Consider the following 17,153-nt stretch of genomic DNA (forward strand, 5'->3'; position numbering starts at 1 on the left):
TTGTCCTTAGCTTGATTTTGAATCATCTTTAAATATCCATTAATTTTTCTGAAAAATAAAATTTAAGGTCATTCAACTTTGCATATAGTATTCTTGAATATTCCCATCAGTAATGTGGAATTGAAAGGTCAATGACAACAGGATAGGATTTTAAAATGGCACATATGTCTTTATAAACCTCCTGTTGATGAACACTGCCCAAAAGAGGGGAGTGAGTCTGAATCAAAACAGTATATCTTTTTTTTCTAACTTGTAATTTTTTTTCATGTAGAAAACGTGTATACAGATACTCATGTATGTGTTATCTCAGGTGTTTGCTTGCACCTTAATTAGAAAACTGAATTTGAACAAAATTATTAAGTACTTATTAAATATTTCTGAAATTATGACAAATTTCATGTATCATGCAGATAGTACTCAAGCCTAGGGCCTCTTTATCATAAATACGAGAGCATTTCAAGAAATAATTTGTGCCTTCAATTAACAAATTATGTGTGTTAATAGCTCAAGTTTCTCTTCATACAAATTTCCATCAATTCAAAGATTTATTCAGGATTTATTCAGACTTATTCAAAGATTTATTCAGGAAGAGTCCAGTGATGGACTAGTACTATGATTTTCTCCATGTTGTATTTTAGTCATTCTCGCAGGTCATGAGAATAATGAACAATTATCTTTCTCTACAATCTGAAATAGAAGAAAAGTTAGTTGAAAATGGAACATCTGACCTAGAAATACATATCCCTTTCAAAGGACCAAAATAGGTAGATGGCTTCATATTGCCTGAGCTACTCATTAAGTCAACTTAACTTCAGAAATAGTGTGGGATATCGTAGTGAAGACTCAAAGTAATGTGTTGTATGAGACTACTAATGTTTAACTCAGAATCAATTTAATATTTCAAAAGATTGTAAATGTAGAAGTATTATTTTATTAGAGAATATATACCTCTTAAGTTTTTTACCCAAGTTTTTACTTCCTTTAGTACTCTGAGAAAATGAGTACGTTATATAAAGTGTTTGCTTTTATTGAAAATTCAAACAAAATTCTTTTACTCAATTCAAAATTCTTTTTTCTGAAAGCAAATATACATATCAAAGTAACCTCCAGGGACAAAATATGCCATAAACTGAAATGTTATACTACAGTCTATTGTGGAAAATTATTTCTTCTAGGCTAATTTTGTACACGAAATTTAGTTATTCTAAAAAGGCAGATTACATATTTATTGCACATATGTTGACAGATTTAAGTGAAAATACGTATGCATGCCTACTTTATAAACAACTGAATATCAGAGCTAAATTTTGATGAGTTACTTATTTTGTCTTTTGAATCATCTTAAATATCTCCAAATTCCATTTAGATTACATATCACATTTCCTATTTATTCTAGCCTTAAAGTAATTAACAAAAATTTCATTCTTTTGAAGATTTGAAAAAATAGATTAGGGGGTTAAGAAATATCTGAGATTTTTTTTTGAAATAAAAGTAATTCAGTTGGTTGAAACTCAATTTTTTACAAAAATTTTTGAACATCTTTTCTCCCCAGGGTCCCTGCACTTCAGTTTTCTATTTACATAACAAGATCGTTTATATCAGGATAAAATGAGAATAAGCATGTTCCATTCTAAAAACCAAACCAAACAATACGGATGCCCCTTAACCTTTATCATGAGTTCGAAATATAAGAATAAAGATACTCAAAATCTAGTCTACTAACCTCTGGATGACTGTAATTTCTAAGTGGGATTCCTCCTATTCGTACCAATCTCACTGCGGAACAATCACATCCTCTTAGGAAAGGGCTGATTGCCCTTTTCCATAGCAACAAGTGACCACCAGAACCAAGTTCTCAAATACTCCATGAAATAAATAAAACACTCGTTCTGTTACCAAGCCTCTAAAAGCCAGCCAATCAGTGACAAGCAGCTGTTTCTGAAGTCAGAATTAGCAGCAGCCTCACTGAAGTGCATATATTTATACAAGTCAAGTAGTAAGCGATAGTCTTGTTCAAATAATCAGTTTTGTAACTAATAATAATAATAATAATAATAATAATAGTAATAGTAATAATAAACCAGTCCCTAAATTCTACTCTTGCTTCTGAAAGTCCATCAATCCTTGAACACCAAGCTTTCCAAGCCCCTACGTAAAATAAGCTCTCTGCTTTCTCAGAAAGACTGTGCATGAAGAGTACAACTCTGCCTGATTCAGCAAGCAGTTCCTTTAGATCCTTTTGTGTTGGATATTGAATGATTATCTTCTTTACACCTATAATTATGATAGGTCAGTGTGAAAAGCAGTAGCATTATCCCCTGTAGAAATAAATACAAAACTCAAATAAGTAAAGGCATTTATTTTTCTCAATTAATAAGAAGTCTATAAGTAGGAAGAACTAGTAGTAGGGATCAACAAAGTAATCAAAGGCTCAGGGTCTTTCTGTTTTTATGCTCAGCCATCATTGCTGCTGACATCTTTAAAAAAAAAAAAGGAGGAAAATAGATTTGGGGTAGGTAGCTAACAGTAATCATCATGATAGTATAGCAGTTAAGAGTTCCATTTCTGTAATTATTTCCTCTGGGTTAAATTTTTTGTTCTGCAACTCATTAGTGGCATGACATTGGATAAATTATTTAACCTCTCTCTAAATCTTTTCTCTGTCTTTTCTCTGTCTCTTTAGGGAACTGCAATAGGAATTAAAGTATATAATACTTGTAAGGCATTTAAAACAGTAACTGAGTAATAAATATTAGTATCATTATTACTGGACAAATGTACTTATGTTCACTTCTAGTGGTTTTTCATAGAAAGTGGGATCACAGGTAATATTAACTCTTGTGAGTTTTGTATGCAGAAAAAATAGAAGAGCAAACTAAGGAATTTTTTGCCCTGCCAAAATTAACTAAGCAACTTAAAAAAATTGAGAAAAACCTTGCATCATGTTGATACAAAGTAAGAATAAGATTGTTTGCATTTTAATTTTAGTTTCCTTTGACGTTAATCTGAAAGTTTTCATTTTTTAAGGAAATCTAGTCTAAACGTGGTGAAAATTATCAACTGGTCCAACTTCCAAAACACACACACACACACACACACACACACACATTTGATGAAAGTTCATGAACCTTGGCAAAACTTTTGTTGAACCTCCCTGAGTTTCAGGTTTATTTGAAACTGGAACCAGGTGAGTCTCAGATTTTGTTATGAACGTTTCACAAAGTTCTACAAATAAAACATGATTTACGCAACAAGTAGGATTTGTTCCCTATCTGTTGCTAAAGTCTTCAAAATTCTCAGTACTTATATCTGACTTTTTATGCTTTATACAGTAATTTTCAGGCTAAGTTCTCCTCATATATTTTTAAAGTTTATTGTTAGGAACAGGGATAAATATATTCTTATTTAATAAGAAAAATATCTTTTCATAGTAAGGTTTTCATTGACAACTCCCAGAAATTCACTCTTTCCCTAAGAAGGGTACAATTGCATAGGATTTCTTCCACTCCAACTTAGATGCAAGTCGTTTTTCTTTATTTTTTTTCCATTTTTATACTTAGAATTGCACATGTATTAATTTCAAATTGATCAGCTCCAGTTCAGAGTAGTTACTTCTTAAGTGTGTTCTATACACAATGACTTTAATGATCCACATTCTTCATTTCTTGATACATACCACACTGATTATTTATTGACATGTCATTTCTTATTTTAATACATAGGGAAAAAATAGTGACAAAAATGACATGATATATATTCTAATTTGTTCAGTAATATCACCAATTTGTTCAGTAATATTAATACAATATTGTGATAAAAGTAACGCAAGCTAAAACATTTCTTTATTTTTACAATAATTCACCTTTTTATATCAGTGAAAACATCTCAGTGACAAGATCCTTGTGAATGCAGATTTCATAATTATATTAGATGGGTACCAAAATGTTAATGGGTTATAAAATTCCCCCTTTCTAGGTAATATGGTATAGAGAGAGCAGATGCTTTAAGTAATTTGTCAGCTATTCAATAGGTGCTTCTCCCATTCTAAAATGCATGGTGAAAAAGACAAAAGATCACATCCAGGCTCTTGAAAGGCCTGTGGTGTAACATACATGTAAGAAAATAAATCAGTGAGGACAAAACTGCATAACATAAATCGAATTAAATACTAAGAAAATATAGTCTAAAAGCAAGACACTGTTTTTTACTAGGTTCCTTGAAGAAGTTCTCTGTTTTATTAAAATGTATGCCTGTATTCATTTATTTGTCTTTTAAATGATACTTCCTACAGCTTTTCACTGAAGGAAATAAAGATAGAATAATAATTAAAAGTATGAAGCTCAATGAACTTTCACAAGGTAAACATTCCCATTAACAAGCAGTGAGATACAAACAGAATGCTATCAGTATCTTAGAAAGTCCCCTTGAGCCCCCTTCTAATCACTACCCAACCCATGTTTGAAGAGTAATTACTGATCTAACACAACAGAATCGTTTTATCTGGTTTTGAAATGTACATAAGTAAAATCATACAGGATAGACTCTTTTTGCATCTGAATTTCTTTCACTTACTGTTATGTTTTTGAGGTTCATTGATACATGAAATATAACAGTAATTTTCTTACTCTCATTGCTGTATAATATTCCACAATTTATTTACCCATTCTATTGTTGGTGGACATTTTAGCTGTCTTTAACACATATTTTTGTGAATTTCTCTTGTGTGTGTATCTAGAGTAGAACTGCTAGGTCCTAAGGCATGCATATATACATTCAGCTTAGAGAACACTGCCATGCAATGGATTGGTAAAGTGGTTTTTACCAATCTACATTCCCACCAACAGTGTACAAACATACATATTGCTCCGTGTTCTCTTTTTTCATCTTTGCAATTTTCATCTTAGCTACTCCGATAAGTGCCTAGTGGTAGCTTACTGCTTTTAACTGAAGCCCTCTTTCCTATGTTTGTTTGTAATGACTGTGACTTGTTTTATTTATTAGATTGGCTGCCTTATTTTAAAACTGAATTTTAGGAGAACATTTAATTATTTAAAAAATAGAAAATGAAGAGGAACAGAAAGAAGAAAAAACAGTCACCCAGATCTGTGTTTCATACACATCCCGCAGACACTTCAAAGTCAATATAGCTTAAATTAAACTATCATCAAATCTAGTCCCTCCTGTTTACAAACCCCAATGTTGAATGTTCATTGTCTTTTTTGTGTAACTTATTTCACTAACTTACTTGCTTGGATCCTGTAGGCATTTTGGATTTTGGTTTGCTACTGCAACAAAACAAATGCTTACCAAAAAAAAAAAAAAAAAAAAAAAGAATCACTGCAGACGAGACTATAAATTTAGAGAAAACTATCCAGCTTTATTAGTATTTGAGTTATTCAGTAACTCAGTTGATGCTGCTGCATTGAGCAAAATCTGATTTCTCAATGAAGCCACACAGATGGAGGAATCAGATTCAATTAGTTCTGGAAAAATAGTTATCCTCAAAGAAATGCTAATTACTCACTGCAATAAAAATAAATGTACCTCCTGACACTTGAGAAAGCACTATAAAAGTGGAAACAAAACAAGGGAATTGGAAGAATCTAAATATCCGCTTTTTAGGGGTACTTTAGTAAAAAGTGTTGAGGGAAATGATAAATAGTTGCTTGCAGTTTAGGGTTATGATACCTTGGCTAAGAGTTTACATTGTAAGTGTTATCATCAAATCTTGGAAGGAAATCAGACCCTAGATTCTCCCTGTATTTCACCTCATTCTACCCCTCAACCACACACAGAGCAAAGCATTTTCCCGGATGTCAACATCACATAAGATACCACCCAGCTTGACCCTCAAGTGCCCAAGTACTAGAATGCCACAGACAACTGTGCAGGTCATGCCTGCCCAACTCTACATGTCCCATTGGCCGCCCTAAAAGTAAGCAATCATCAATCTGCCTTGCCAGTGTGAATTAACCCATACTCTTAAGAAACAAAATCAAACTGAAATTCTTCTATAGGACTTTCATTTTTAGGTCTCAGGATATAATCTGTCACTGTGCAATACAGTAAGAGACACTGCAAATAAGAGTTTAGACCAGTTGAGCTGGCAATGCTCCTTTCTAATTTCCTACTCCCAATTTTTACTTCCTTAGCTTCAGCATTTTTATTCTTTACTCATCTGTTTCAACAAACAGTCACAAGAGCTTTGAAACAGAAAAGCTTATTGCCTCCTCCTCTAACCCAACTGACAAGCTCCCATTTGCCTTCTCAGAAAACGGTTTCTCCCTCTCACTGGAAACACTTTCAGCCAACATTCCCTCCTTGCCTCCTAACAAAGCCAGCGCCCCAGCCTAGGCAGCTCTGCTCTCAAGGGTTTTTCAGTAGGTTCAGTCTGGCTGGGAGGGACTGCCTGCCATCTGACCTTTGTACTGCACATCTACACAGGCTGGAGAGACAAGGTGGGCAGAGCTGAGAACTGAGTCAGGAGAAGGAAGAGAAAGAGACAAAAACAGAGTCTGGGATCCAGAGAGTCCAAACACTATTTGGTTTGGCTTTCAGACATGGCAGCTTAGCAACAGGAAATGTCAGCTTATTAAAGACTTCTCATGGCATCATCAGACGACAGCCATCAGACCCCTTGGCAAGGTTCCCAAGATCACACTAAGGGAGAAAAACAATATGAACCAAAATGAATGTCTATATTTCCTTTCTAAGAGGGAAGAGTTTACTAGGCTGGCTGATTTGGCAAGCTGTTAACAGAACTAATTTGATTGCTTTGGCAAAGAAAAGGGGATACATAAGGAGATCTCCCAGCTCGGATGCCAGTTTTGAATTCCAATGATTATCCTGTACACTGTTGACCTGATGTCAATGATGAGATAGAGGTGGCTTGGGTTAGCAATCGCAGAAACATCACCAAAAGAAACCACTGCTGATTAAAGCTGGCCACTTGCATGTGCAAAGGAAAAGTTTTTTCTGTCAGAAGCAGGCCAGAGCCACCCTCAGGCCTATTATTTTTGGGGGCAAATTTCAGAAAAGATGCTTTTATCATGCTTGTCACACCTGTGAATGTACCACTTATGTTATCATCCTCACAGTGTATAACTCTGCTCTTAAAACTGCTGGCTAAAAGCCCTTCCCATTAGGGGATAGATCCTACTTATCTAAAGTTCAGAGCCTACTGAAGTGTTTGCGGCATTAACAGAACTTTAGTTTCTTCTTGCCCAGAGGGGAAAGAAAGACACTCTCCTCTGGTCCTAGTTACATGGCACCAAGTGTTTCATCCCCTGGAAAGAAACAGAATGCTGAAGGAGAGACACATGATAAGCTCCATGAACATCTCTACTGACGATCTGTGTGCTTTTATTTTCCTTGGCATACTGGAGCAGCAACTTAACTAATCAGTTTCTACAACCTCTGAAGTTTTGTTGCTACTAAAACCCATAGCTAAACATAAAGGAGCAAACAGAAATCAATATACTGTCTTGACTAAGATCTTTAGGATATTCCCCAAACAACTTTCTCGCTCATTACAAAACACATATACTGCTGAGGCAGAAGGCACACGGATTCACTCAAATGAGACTGAGGAAGTTGCCTTTGTCTTCAACACCCATGCGGTATCCTTTATTCTTCTTGGCATCTATCCCTTTTAATCACACCATCCTTGGAATGCCAGGCCAGGCAGATTCGGTCACTGAGGAAGCCCACAGGGATCTGCTAGAGGTAGGTAGAAGAAAAGGGCATCTGTGGCTAAATAGGGACTCATGACCTCAATTTCATCCCAGGTGCTTGCAAAGCTTCTTCATACCTAGTGAACCACAGGGAACTGTGGAACAACTGTCAATTTCTCAGAGAAGTCCAACTCTGGAGGGCTTGGTTATTGCTTCAAAAGGTCCACTGGATTCTAGACCACAATTGAAAATATGGTCTGCTCCTGCAAGGAAGTAAGTTTCTTTTGTTTTATACATGCTCACCTGTCTCAGGTTACTACTCAGTGCTCTAACTACCATTCTAATTTTGCTCAAATACTCACTACTCTTTTTTTGTTTGTATTGAATGGGTGATAAGTTAAGGATCTGAGATATATTAAAACAGATGATTCATTTAATGGCATGAGTCAGAACCATATTGTTAATTCAACCAACATACTTATGTCACTCATACTACATGTGCAAGTCACTCACCATGCATAGTAAGAAAGAGGTTAAGAAATGCATGAGTAAGTTTCCAGGCAGTATTTAAGGGAATAAATATATTACAGTCTTATAGGCCAAACGACTTTACAGAAGGTTAAAACTGACATTTATTCCTCATGGGGTGGGAGGATCCAGACATAGGTATATAAGTCAAGGCTTTTTGTGACTAACAAACTCACACAATTTCTAGGAAGGCCAGAGAACTAGGTCTGGAGGCTATGTATGTAATTGGAATTGACATCATAATACAGAACCATCTAGCGAAGCCATCATTGCTATCACCGAACAAACCCTTGCATTGCCTTTAGAACTTCAGCTACTATTGGCCCTGGAAACTAAAGATTTTCCTCTTCCCATAGCAAAATGAGTTTTTCATGGCACCTACTTCTTTCAGTCATTAGATCCTAAATTAAAGTTTGGGGCCAGAGTATCTGACTGACAGATCCTAATTCATGTGCACACATCCTAATTGTGCATAAGGCTGGAAGAGACTGTATACAGAGTTTCTGTTACTAAAGTAGGAGATGAACATTGCCAAAATTCAGAGAGAGTGAGAGAATAATTATTTGACAAAAAATGAGCAAAATTTCAGAGCCTCTATTGCTATTCTTTTATCAGGGTTTGAGGCAAACTCCCGGGAGATCTTAATTTGCCACAAACCCATTAGTAACAATTCCTCAAGACATAAGGAGCATCAACAGCCAGAACCAGGTAGGAAAACTTCTCTTTCTCTGAGCTTGACTGAAAGTTGGTAGCTTTGATAGCAATCCAGTAAATGGATCAGAGATATTCACCCAAATGAGGTATATGTCCCCTCCAAAATCTAAAGATGTAATGAAAACATTGTGCTTCTTAGTGATATGAGAATAAGGTACAGCCAATTCACCCTTTACTGTGAAAATCCCAGACTACTAGATCAGTGTTACTGATTTTTCCTCTTGCCTCAGTTTCCAATATATGGCTCAGCAGAGTATTGTTATGAATGCTGTCTTAATTTAAAATATTGATTTTATTCATCATGGATTGTTTGACATTAAGGATGTTTTTCTGATTACTGCATTAAAATATTTTCTATCTTGATTACTGAGTTTTTTAGTGTCCCCCTACTGTGTGCCCTTGAAGAATGCCTCACTAATGCTGGTTCTGCTTTAAGTCCATTCTCGGGGATATTCAACTGCCTGTTTCCAGGAGCAACTATTATATTAAGGGAGACAGAGACTAATATAACATGTAGTCTAGAGAATATAAAGTTCTGGGTAGGGGTATGTACATACGAAATAGGATAGCAGGGACGGTCTCAGACAGTGGGTGACATTTGAGGAAAGACATGAAATAAGGAATAGAGACCTAGATTTGTGTTTACACATATCAGTTTGAATTTTAAAGGGTACTCATTGACATGGACTTAGGGATGCGGTGATCAAGTGACCATTGCCAAATATCTCATAAGATCACACCTTTGGCTTATCATCCAGTCATGTGCCTATTAAGATAAGCTTTCCCTCCTTACCTCAGTAACTAAGGTCTCTGCCCTATTACTTAGCCTCTGACACTTGGGGATTCTGGTCTCCCCGCTGAAATCTGGTACCAAATTTAATACATTAACACGCCCAAGCATCTCTGGCCAATATGAAACACCCAAGTTCATCTAGGCCTTTAACAGTATCCAGAATGCCCTGAGGGCCAATTACAAAGTCAACTCAGAAAGGAGGGTATATGGGCTTACACCTCTAAAACTGTCAGATTTTGTAATTATGTATGTATATGCTTTTATATATCATTACCTTATTATATTATTACATTGTATTAGTATGTATTATATACATAATTTTTATAAACAGAAAAATCTGAAAGATGCATATGGAAATACATTATCAAGAAACTATACAAAAGAGGGAAAAAGATAATTTTAGACTGAGCTAAGTTTATCAATACACATGTACATTTACCAGAGTGTCTGAATTCAGTACACACGCTCAAGCAAAGGGAAGTGGTTCTAACTTGTTTGCCTGGTGGTTTTAATGGAAACCTGGACTCAGAAGTGATCTGCACTACAAAAAAACCAGAGATGTCAAAAATTCCTTGGAATGGTATGAAGAAAGAATCTACACACTTAGGGAACTATACCCATGGGAGTGTATTTATCACATGTAATTTATCCAAACTTTCCCTTCAAGAAGGCTCTGAAGACTGCTGTCAAGACATTGAGAATTAAGTTTTTGAGAAACATATTATTATTTTATTATATATACTATGTGTGTGTGTATATATATATATTATATATATATATAATATATATACATGTGGATATTTTCAACACATGCTTAAGCAGAATTACTAGTGCCTGAAGAATGTCCTTGCTCTCAAAGTTATATCCAATTTATATCAGAGACTAGATATTAATATCATAGGGCGGGATTTGCCCCAGTTTATAATTGATGTGAAAAAAAAATCAATATGGAAAACAAACTCTCTTGCTTTAAGGATTGGTAAAGTTTCTCCTAATAATATTTTATGTACCTTAACGCTTTCACTAGAAGAAAAAAAGCTTATTTATTTTTATTTTGCAAAATAGTATAAATTGAAGGGATTCCCATTATGAGTATGTCTACCTATTTTTCTAAGACTTTAGAAGAAGGTAATAACTGACTGAAGAACCAATCTTCATTTCTAGAAAAACAGTATCTGTTTTACAGGGCAAATATTTAAACACTAAAATAAATTCTAAATAATTATGTCAGAGCCATAGTATCAGTTTCTGGCAGATAAAAGTTTCTTGACTCTGTGTTGAATCATCTCAGGCTTCTCACTTCTATGCCATTTGCTTCAAGAGTGCACTAGTGGAATGCCCAATTAACACCTCAATACTCCAGAGGTCACCACTTCAAAAGCTGAGGCCAGATTCCCAAGTCACACGTGGGTCACCTGAATCTAATATCCTCATCATCTTCAAGGCTCCTCCCATAATTTTGAATTACAGGCATATCAGGTTTATGTTGGTTTTTACCTTTTCACTTTCTCTAATGCATCACTACATTTCTTCCATTATTTTCAATAATATTTTTAGATCAGCTTTTGCTAGTCCTGTAGGCATAATCACTGTTCAGTATGGCATTATTTCACTTTCCCCCTGATGATTAAAGGAGATTTTTTTAAATGTTTATTTATTTGAGAGAGAGAGAGAGCACACACCCTGAGCTGAAATCAAGAGGAGGCTTAACCAACTGAGCCACCCAGGTGCCCCAAGAAGATTTTTACATAGTATGTTGTCCTCATTCATTTCATGTATATTCAGAATTATCTTTTCCAAAAGTATTTCCCAACATCACGTCTTTGCAAGGCTGAAATTAATAGTGTACTTCACTGCTAGGCAATTAAATTACACCGCTCTGCCAATCTTTAAGGAACTTCAAAAACGTGTTCTCTTTCTTCTTTAATATGGCTTCTTGCTTTAAGAAAACACAGAGAAGTGCCCCTTGTTGACCTGTCCAGCAAAGCCCCAGCCTGCCAAGAGGACACTTCTCGACCTAAATCCACCACCCGACCAGCCCTCAGAAGGCTGGACAGGCCTTGTCCCTAAGTCCCCAGAAGAAAGAGGCCAGTGACCTCTTCAATGGTCAACTCTGTGAGGAGTGGCCCATCAGGCTAGGATTTGACTGGGACGAAGCCGCCAGCACAAGGAAACTGGGGAAGAGACCCAGCCTCAAACCTCCGTCAAGGAGACCTCAGATGAGAAGGAAAGCCCCAACCCACCCCAGAAGGCGGGCGAGGGTCCCATTCCCCCTCCCCAGGGTCTTCCAGCCTCGGCTATGGCAGGGGGCAGGGAGGCCGGTTCCCGTAAGGCCCCCATAGCCTGCCGGCCCGGCCTTCGCTCAGCTCCTAGGTACTTGGCAGCCACAAACAACTCACCTCCGAGCAGGCAGGTGCTTTCAGCCTCGGCGGATGGCACGCCTGGGGTACAGCCCCCGCAGGGGCCGAAGGGGCGATGGGCGAGGAGGGAACCGCGGCTTCTTCGCGCACTTGGGCTCCCACCCGCAGGCGGATCAGGGGGCCCACCGCCTGGTCTCCTGCCTCCGCGCCGCTTCCGCTCAGCCTGCCGGCGGCCGCCTGGGATCCGAGGGCTTGAGTACTTCCGGGACAAGCTGAGGTTCTAGGTACACCGCCGGGGTGGAGCGGTTTAGGATTTCCTATTTGGAAAGTCGGCCCTGCAGAAACAGCCCGCTTCCCTCAAGTTCACCTGCTCCCAAAGGGCAGCCCTCAGAGACTCGCGTGTGCTCCCCTGAGACGAGCAGTGCCCGAGTTTCGGGCTGCACCTTCCTGGGAAGTCCGCCTGAGGCTGGTGGGGAGGAAGCTGGTTTTCTGAGACCACCGGTGGATTTCTGTGCCGCTGCCCTTGCCGCCCATCGTGGACGTGCTGCCGTACACCCCAGGAACCAGGACCCAGCTCGGAAGTGACACAAAAGGAGAGCCTGGTGCTGAAGAGCACGATGCGCTCTGCATAAAGCGCCTGCAGATGGGAAAGATCGTGGATGGGTTTGAGGGGATCGTGTACGGGGCGAGGAAGGAGGCCCAGAGACAGAAGCAACCTGCCAAAGCCGAGATCCAGAAGGTTCGGAAAGAAAAAGACCAATTTGCAACAGACCTGAACTCCATGGAAGATTTTTCCATTTTCTCTGACCTCTCAAAGCTGAGCCACTAAAAAAGTTGATCAAAGGCTACTAATGAATGCTTCCTAACCAATGAAGGATCGCTGAAGAAGCACGTTGATTGCATAGTAACAGTTGGAAAGGAAGGCCAAAGATAGCAAGCACCGAAGGCCCATGCAGAAAAGAAATGCAAGCCGATAGATGGGAAGATCAACCACATACGGAGTAAGGGTTAAGTGGCCTTCCAGACGAGCCTAAGGAAGAAGCAGGTAGGTGCACATCTCCTTGCTGGAGAAGGCCACTGAGCAGAAGACTTAAAGAAACAATGAACTGACCAGAATCTGCGATGACCTCGTTTCCAAGATGGACAAGATCGGACCTGGAAGTTCCTGACCAGTGCCCCTTCTGCCTTCCAGTCTATGTCTGACTTTGTTAGAAGATTTGTGCTCTTCTCTCTTAACTTCAACTCGTTTTTAGACCAGATTGTGTTAAAGAGAAAACTAAATACAGTTTCCCTTAAGTAAAAAAAAAAAAGAAAGTAAAAGTGCCTGACATTTCTTACAGTATTTCTGAATTTTTGACTGTTCACTTCCCTATTCTTCCTTGCCTCTACCTGAAATAAAGTTTCTCCATGACTTGCATCTACATGTATTGCTTAACTCTTTCTGACTCCATGTGTCTGTTCTCAGGGTTTTCCTATGAGCAAAGTGCCTTCAAGCTGGTGATACACCCACCACATGGAAGCATCCCTATGTCTTTCCTGTTGTGTTGCACACTCTGTCTTCCACATGAGATAGTCTCTTTCCTAGGTTACAGATGCCTCCATTTGTTTAATACTCTCAAAACATAGGAATCAAACTGTATGCTACCCTAGAAATCATTAATTCTAGTATTTAACAAAAGGCCCATGGATCCCAGAGAGTTAATGAACAGGCTTCAGAAAATCCATGACCCCCCTCCCTGCCACACGATTGTATTATACAACAAAAAATGTTAAGAATCACTGATCTATTCTAACACTAATAACTTTACAGATGAAGAAACTGAAATCCAAGGTCAGAAAACTAAATTACTTGAAGGGAATAGACTTTTTGAATCCTGTGCCTCTCAACTTCTGAACTCAATTTCACATTCTCTTGGGGGTATAAAATTCCATGAAATGTCTTCAAAATCCATTACCCTGCCTGCAGGCAGAATTTGTCAGATCCCAGCAGATGCAACCCATGATACTGTTAAAGATCTCCTGGGAAAGGAATTTCATAATTTCCTTCAGTTTGCTTTCACACAAACATAAAGTCTGCCTCTTAGAGCAACCAATACATTATATTGCCTTTCTTTTTTATATCCTGAAAACACACACACACACACACACACACACACACACACACACCAGGGCCTTCCATATAATAAGTGAATTTACCTTACAAGTAAAAGTGTAATTTACCTTACTTATACTCTCTATCAAATATTATTTCAATTTGAGCTTTATTTGAATATGAAAATTAAACAAAAACAATATCAAATTAGCTTTTATGTTTCTATTATATAGAAACTCAGGTTGATAAACTCAAGGTAATCCACAAATCCTTCAACCAACGAAACAACTATTTGTGCTGTTAACATGACATGTTTATTCTGTCTTTGTGAGGCTGGATTGAAAATGGAAATCCCTGCCCTGGCCCATGCTCATGGAGTAACGACAACAGTAGGAAAGTTTCTGAACAACCTATTGTATCCCTAAGCCACCTGCAGGCTTCGGAGGGCTTCTCACAGAGTAGGAGGGTACAGAACATGATTTTTCTTCCTCTTAAGTTTAAATGCCTTCTTCAGTGTCCAGGAATCCCTACCCTTCTCTGATACTCCTTCAGACAGTTTGCTGTTACTCTGCAACACAGTAGGATTTTGAGTGATTTTCACTTCCTAAGTTCAAGTGAAACTATGTCAGATCATTCCCATTTCCATCTCCAAATGTCCATGGCATAGGTAAACAATAGAAAAAAGAGGAACATGATAAATAGCAGTCAAACTAAATCTCTCGACAGCAAGATTTCTCAAAATAATGTTGTAGGTCTGTTCATGTACAGAATCAAAGGGGCTGAATCTAAAAGTGGCAAGCCATTTTGCTTCTTTTCAGCCTAAATTATTATTGATGTTATTGGGGGGAAAATAAACAGACCAAGCAAGTGTGATCCTCATTGCATAGGGTCCTAGTGAAAGAACAGACAATTTAGCAGTCAGAGATAAGAGCTGAGGGAGAGGGATCAAACAAATCCTAGCTATTGCTAGGAAACCATCCAGATGATTGGGAATTATAAAGTTCAAAAAGGGTACTGATGCTTGACCTATAACAATGTTGGGAAAGGATGTAGAGCAAGCTGACCGAATCATTGAAAGAGAAGATTGATTGGATATGGATATGGGAATAAGATGTTGAATAAGAGAGTTAGCATGGATAAATGTCTGGAAATAAGACCACATTCCCCTTCAGCAGCTTTCACATAAAAGGAAAAAGGTGTGTAAGTGAAGATAAATCATGCCATTCTTTTCCACAGGGAGACTCTTCTTTGAGATCCCTGCTTCTCTGCCTTCCTGAGGTCCTGCCATTCTCAAAAAGATTGTTCAAGGTGTGCATTGTTGCGTTTTGGAAGCTTGTCTGAACTCTAAAAACAGCATGATTGAGCACTGTCTAAGCACTGAAGAGTGGCTAGTCAGATGCTGCTATTTTCCCAGGATTCATTCTCCATAGGAGGTACAAAAATAGCCATTTTCCTTTTTTCAGTGACACTATGGTAGAGTGAAGTGGTTGAGTGGATATTCATGACATAAGAACTATACTTCTTTTGGCCAACTGCTATGCTCATCATTTCAAAGTGCCTTTTGAATAGAGCTTGGTCTGAAAAAAAGAAATGAAGAAGTCTCATATAAAGAGGCAGTCTGTGTTTAGATTGCCCTGTCTAGCTAGTGTTCTTGTTGAGCATGGAGTGAGAAATGCCTTCCTGAAAGAAAGTCAAAAGACATTATTGTTTCTTCTTCAAGTATCGGTTCCCTACCAAACTGCAAAGAAAATTGGCAGCAAAAGGGGGAGAACTGGGGGCAGGAGGAAAAGAGGGAAAGCATTTTTAGCAAGTAAGCAAAGACCTGGATGCACCCAAACAGGAAGGCAATGTTGCTTTTCAGTATGAAAGATAAAGGTAATTTTGTAACATTAAAGTGTGACTTGTTCTTGAAATTTCTCAGAATATTTTGTAGTCTTTTTTGATTGAGCTATAATTGACACACAACATTAAAATAGTTTTAGGTGTGTAATATAATAATTTGATATTTGTATACATTGCAAAATGATCACCATAATAAATCTAGTTAACATCCATCACTGTATATAGTTACAGATGTTTTCCTTGTGATGAGAACTTTTAAAATTTGCTCTCTTAGCAACTCTCCTATATGCAACACAGTAGTATTAACTATAGTTGCCATGTTGTACATTACATCACCATGACTTACTTATTTTATAGAAACTTGCACCTTTGGTTCTCTTTAGCCATTTTGCCCATTCCCCCACACACACCCCTGTGTGTCCATGGGGTGGTTGTTGTTTGTTTGTTTGTTTGTTTGTTTGTTTGTTATTTTTTAAGGCTCTACATATAAGTAAGATTATACGGTATTTCTTTGACTTATTTTACTTAGCATAATGCCTTCAAGGTCTATCTATGTTGTTGCAAGTGCCAAGATTTCATTCTTTTTTAATAGATACCTGATTTTCCAATATATGGAGATAGGTAGGTAGGTAGGTAGGTAGATCACATTTTTTTATCCATCCATCCATTGATAGACACCTGTTTCCATGTCTTGGCTATTGTAAATAATGTTGTAATGAACATGGGGGTATATACATCTTTTCAAGTTAGTATCTTCTTTTTCTTAGAATAAATACCCAGAAATGGAATTGTAAGATTGAATAGTAGTTCTATTTTTAATTTTTTGAGGAACCTCTATACCATTTTTCATAGTGGCTATACCAATTTACATTCCCACTGATGGTACACAAGGGTTACTTTTTTTCTACATCCTCTCCAAACCTTGTTATTTCTTGTCTTTTTTATTCTAGCCATTCTAACAGATGTGAGGTAGTATCTCATTTTGGTTTTGATTTTCATTTCCCTAATGATTAGTGTTGTTGAGCATCTTTTCATGTACCCGTTGGCCATCTGTATCTCCTCTTCGCAAAAATGTCTATTCAGATCCTCTGCACATTTTTAAATTGGATTTTTTTTTATTGTTGAGTTGTATGAGTTCTTTAAATATTTTG

General features: G+C 37.6%; 2 long non-coding RNA genes across 3 annotated transcripts in view; one reads left to right on the forward strand and one right to left on the reverse strand.

The window, feature by feature from the left end:
* Nucleotides 1-544: 544 nt before the first annotated feature.
* LOC122237959 lies at nucleotides 545-12,288 on the reverse strand. The gene is made up of 3 exons (XR_006216788.1): nucleotides 12,108-12,288; nucleotides 7,547-7,936; nucleotides 545-687 (listed from the first exon to the last, which is right to left on the reverse strand). It is a non-coding gene; the product is annotated as an uncharacterized LOC122237959 (long non-coding RNA).
* LOC122237961 overlaps nucleotides 8,478-17,153 on the forward strand; it is a 62,084-nt gene continuing 53,408 nt past the window's right edge. For both annotated transcript variants that reach the window (XR_006216790.1, XR_006216791.1), the window contains exon 1: nucleotides 8,478-8,909. This is a non-coding gene — a long non-coding RNA (uncharacterized LOC122237961). The remainder of the gene's footprint in view (nucleotides 8,910-17,153) is intronic.

The sequence above is a fragment of the Panthera tigris genome, chromosome B1 (genome assembly GCF_018350195.1).
Source record: "Panthera tigris isolate Pti1 chromosome B1, P.tigris_Pti1_mat1.1, whole genome shotgun sequence".
NCBI classification, from domain to species: Eukaryota; Metazoa; Chordata; class Mammalia; order Carnivora; family Felidae; genus Panthera; species Panthera tigris.